Source organism: Corylus avellana, chromosome ca5, assembly GCF_901000735.1.
Source record: "Corylus avellana chromosome ca5, CavTom2PMs-1.0".
In the NCBI taxonomy this organism is placed as follows: Eukaryota; Viridiplantae; Streptophyta; class Magnoliopsida; order Fagales; family Betulaceae; genus Corylus; species Corylus avellana.
In genome coordinates, this window is record NC_081545.1 from 7,916,916 (window position 1) to 7,922,363 (window position 5,448).

Sequence of the window (5,448 nt, forward strand, 5' to 3'; positions counted from 1 at the left end):
TCTAATTGTTAGTTCTTGTGTTGGCTTAATTCAATTTCAAAATGCAGATGCTACTGTTTATGGGCTCAAACACTGATCAAGAATGCTCGGAATCAAATCTCCACCGTTCATAATGTAGATTCATGTGTCGTGAACGTCCCTGCAAAATTTCAGCTCAATCGGACTATAAACGCCCATCGATCGTAGTTGTTGATCAAAGTTGGATAGCACCATTGCATGCCAGGTCCGGACAGGCCTTCCCCGGGTTCGGACCACATTTCTAGAAACTTCATTTTTGCTCCGCAAGGCCGTGTCCGGACAGCCTATTAACCTGTCCGGACACCCCGTACCTATTATGCCCAAAAATGTGTTTTTAGTGGGCCTAGGTCTAGGGTTTGATGTACTGATATATATACATCATTATAGAAGAGAAATGAACGAATTTTTCACCCCCAGAGAGTTCGCCGGAGGCTGTGCTAAGAGAGATCATATGTGGTGAGAGTTAAATTAAATCTCTTAGAGTTTTAGTTATTCTGTTTGATAAATCTACGATTGAGAAGTTTATCGGAGTTCCGGTAAAAGGAAATCATATAGAAGAATTGTGCCAAATGTTCTGGAAAGGGCTACTGCAGTAAAAGTCAAGTAGGTCGCTTGTCGTGTACAAGGAAGAGTCAAAGGTTTTGTAATTCTTCTTGTATTCCTTATTCTTCTTATAGTGGATTGATTTCCTAGGTTTGGCTGCCCCGGAGAGGTTTTACATTTAGAGAGTTCTCTAAATGGTTTTCTCTTCGTAACCAAATATCTGTGTTCTTAAATGTTCATTACATATCTATATTTGGTTGAATATTAACTGTTAGGTTAGATCTTATTCCTCATAATCTTTATGAAACACTTAGACATTTGAATAGGTGTCATTTGGAGTCGTTTGTAGAATTTTCAATTGGTATTAGAGCTGGTTCACTCTATCAAAGGATTAAATTTCCTGAGTGTGATCCTATATACTTTCTAGATATCCTAAACTCTTGATTGTTTTGAAACTATTATGTCTTCTGATAAACAGTATTATTCTTATTACGATTCTGATAATGACAAGAGACTTATAATTTGTTGTTTGTGAAATTCTCTGAGCTACAAGTTATTAATTCCAAGAATCTAAAGAAACTTAGAGAGGCTGAACATGATAAAGATGAGCTAATTGGTGAATTGAGTGATTCTCTTGATTTGTGTAAAACATTGAAATCTGAAAATCATGATCTTGCTAATAAAGTTGAGTCATTAGAGAATGAATTAAAGGAGTCCAAAACTCTATTGGAAAAATTCTCTAATGATAATCTTGACAAAATTTTGCATACCCAAAAATCTACTTGTGATAAACCTGAGATTGATTTTGACAAGATTATTGCTCATTCCTCTAACCTTGCTTCTTCTTCCAAGAAAGTTTTTGTTGAAACAGAAAACTTGGAAGAGCCATTGGATAAAGATAAGCTAGTTGCTGTTCACTCCTCAAGAAGAAGAGGAAAAGAAGTCTTAAAGAAAAATAAGAAAACAGCTACTGCGACCTCAAGAGGTAAGAAGGGTAAGAAAGGTAAGTACTCTCATGTTGAGCACTTTTTACCTAGAAGCAACTCCAACTTTGTTTACCTTGCAAGGAACCAACCTTCTCAAAGGTTCATTCCTACATGTCATCATTGTGGTAAGATTGGGCATATTCGCCCTAATTGTTTTTAGTTGAATAATCATGAGTCAAAAAGAGATTATTGTCATTCTAGGAATAGTCATGAGGAATTATTCAACATGCTAAGGGGTGTTATCACCCAGTTAAATGATTTGGGCAAGAGTCGCACATTTGTCCCCAATATGAAGAAAGTTTGGATTAAGAAGGTTGATACCATTCACCAATTCAGGGGGAGTGGTAGTGATCTCACCTAAATTTAGGTGAGTAAATAACATGTCTAGGAATTGTTGTTTTGCTTATTTTTGAAAATCCTAGAGTATGTTGTTTTTCTTTGCTTTGCATTTTTTTTGTTTTTCGCTTTCTAGTTTATGCATTGCAATTTTTTTGTTGTTTCACTTTTTGTGTGAAGAGTGTATACATGTTTGTTTGGAGATTCTTGTTATGAGGCATATTCATAAAGGACTTTTCAAGAAATTCATATGTTATGATCTTTGAAAGGCTTATAGATGAGATGTTGTGTGCGGACCACCAAGATTTTTGTCTACTTGCTAATCAAATGTTCATGAATGTGTAATGTCTTGTGAAGACCTAGAAGTAGTTATTAAAACAAATCATTATTTTGTAATGGGACCTATAAGATGTGATGAAAGTTTAATGCTAAAAGACATTCATATATTGCCTGTTGTAATCTCAATTCAAACATGTTTTTTTCTTTATGCATTGCACTTTTGTTTGTTTTGCATTTGTTTTCGTTCGTGTGTATTTCTTTTGTGAAAAATTTCAAAAAGACAAAAATATGTTACTTTGATTGTTTTCTTTTCTTTCTTTTGTCGTATGCACCTAGATAGTTCATTAATTTCTCATGTTGTTTTTTATGGATTTAATTCCTTGCTTCTTGGAATGTTTTTAATATGCATGAGATGAAAATTTGTGTCAATGGACTTGTTTTTGTGGTTATCTAAAGCCTGAGCTTATGTGATGCATTTTGCCTATGCTTTATCTCTTGTGCACAGTTAAGCTTAAATTGAGGTTTTGTTTCACTTTATTTGTGAGGTCTGTTAGGTAACCATATGAGGTTTTTGACTAGTCATATTTTTCAAATTGATCATATGCTAGTTGAACCTAGGGCTTAAAAATTCCTGCTTTCTTTTTTGTGATAAGCACCAAAAGTTTAAGGACACTTTATCAAAGAGAAAAATAAACAAAATAGTGAAACAAATAAAATCAAAAGATCATATTACAAAAGGAATTTATTTCACTGTGTCAAACTTGTGCAAAATGTTTTACAAAGAGAAATGTATAGGATGAGAGTGGCTAGGCCCTAGTATGATAAAGTTTGACTTTTGATTTGATATACTTGTCAAAACCTCATGGTGGTGAACTTTCTCCTCATTTTGTAAGTTGAAAATTTTTCTCTTTGGATGGCTTACACACACACCACACAAGCATGGGTTGAATGGAACATTTTTCTTTGCTTGGGTTAAGCAATATGAGTTTCTTGCCATTTCTAGTCTCATGTATATTTTTGCATATTTGGAGCATGTTTGGGATATTCATTGTGCAATACATGAGTCATTGATGTATATATCATATATGTTCATTTGACTTTTGAGGGGGAGAAACATGTTTTTGCTTTTCCAATTTCTTGTTGATAATTGAGTCATTCCTTGAGGGGGAGTTTTACTGATGTTTCTTTATGATCTTGCATTCTATGTCATTTTTTTCATGAGTTTTATTTACGTATTCTTATTCCACACATGCCTTGATGTATTTTGTGAAGTGTTTCAGGAAACATTAAGACCTTTTATCATTCTGTAACAAAAGGGGGAGTAAATATGGGGAGATGATGGGATTGGTTCGGCATTTTGGTTTTGTCACTGAATTGCCAAAGGGAGAGTTTGTTAGTTCTTGTGTTAGCTTAATTCAGTTCTAAAATGCAGATGCTACTGTTCATAGGCTCAAACACTGATCTAGAATGCTCAGAATCAAATCTCCACCGTTCATAATGTAGATTCATGTGTTGTGAACGTCCCTGCAAAATTTCAGCTCAATCGGACCACAAACGCCTACCGATCGGAGCTGTTGATCAAAGATGGACAGCACCATTGCATGCCGGGTCCGGACAGGCCTTCCCCGGGTCTGGACCTCATTTCCAGAAACTTCATTTTTGCTCTGTAAGGCCGTGTCCGGACAGCCCATTAACCTGTCTGGACACCCCGTACCTATTATGCCCAAAAATGTGTTTTTAGTGGGCCCAGATCTAGGGTTTGATGTACTGATATATATACATCATTATATAAGAGAAAGGCAAGAATTTTTCACCCCCAGAGAGTTCGTCGAAGGCTGTGCTAAGAGAGATCATATGTGGTGAGCGTTAAATTGAATCTCTTAGAGTTTTAGTTATTCCTTATGATAGATCTACGGTTGAGGAGTCTATCGGAGTTCCGGTAAAAGGAAATCATATAGAAGAATTGTGCCAGATGTTCTGGAAAGGGCTACTGCGATAGAAGTCAAGTGGGTCGCTTGTCGTGTACAAGGAAGAGTCAAAGGTTTTGTAATTCTTCTTGTATTCCTTATTCTTCTTATCGTGGATTGATTTCCTGGGTTTGGCTGCGCCAGAGAGGTTTTACATTTAGAGAGTTCTCTAAATGGTTTCCTCTTCATAACCAAATATCTGTATTCTTGAATGTTCATTACATTTCTGTATTTGGTTGAATATTAACTGTTAGGTTAGATCTTATTCCGCATAATCTTTGTGAAACACCTAGACATTTGAATAGGTGTTATTTGGAGTCGTTTTTAGAATTTTCAGTAATCTTCATCAATCTTCATCAAATCCCATCATTCAATATACTCTAACATTTCCCCCTCAAACTCAAGGTAGAAGATTCTGAAATCTTGAGTTCGAAATAATTTGACAACGATCGGCAAGGGGAGTTGGGCCTTTAATAAAGATAGGCCAAGAATCTTTAAAACAAGGTCAATTATGGGCCAAAAGCCTACCACATAATGAATGATGCCTACACTGCTTACCCCGTGACAAGGACCAAGAAAAATACTGGCCTCCACGTGAGGGAGGGTGTTGAGGAATAATCCCGCATTGCCCGTGGACAAGACCTTGGGCATATTTATAAGGAATGTATAACCCTATCTTATAGAACCAGTTTTATGAGGTGAGTTATGCACACAAATTTCTTCATGGTATCAAAGCATTTCGGCTAACACCAACGTCCGATCCAGTGGTCCTGTGTATTTCTCTTTTTTTTTAAAAAAAAAAAAAAATCATGTTATTGATGGTCCATAATTTTGAAGATCTTTTTACCGTAGATCTTGCACATGTATATGACTAGGCCAAAAAAAAAATCTTGTACAATTTCTACATTGCCTTTCAGCAACATTTGCTGCCTCAGGCAATCCAACAGCTTAACACCGCCTCTTGTCATGGGCGGTGTCGGATTACACCAGTCGTAGCCTGGTTTGATCTCTCTACCGCTGTCCCAGCCATCCAAGGCCCAGATCTGGTGCCTTCTCCCTCGACACCACCCCTACGGCTCTTCACTTACATTGTTGCCGCATTTTGCAGCCGTCCTCCTTTTGATTTTATGTTTGTTTAAAAAAAAAAAAAAAACAACAACACCCTATGTCTCCTTTGGTGAGCTTTCGTTTCCAATCAATTCATTGTCTGGCCCTCTGTTATGGGTCTAGTGGGTCTCTTTATGCCTTCGTTTTCTTTTCACTTTGAAGAACAAAAGTACCCTTCTTAAGGGGGAGGAGCATGAATGAGCCGCAACCCA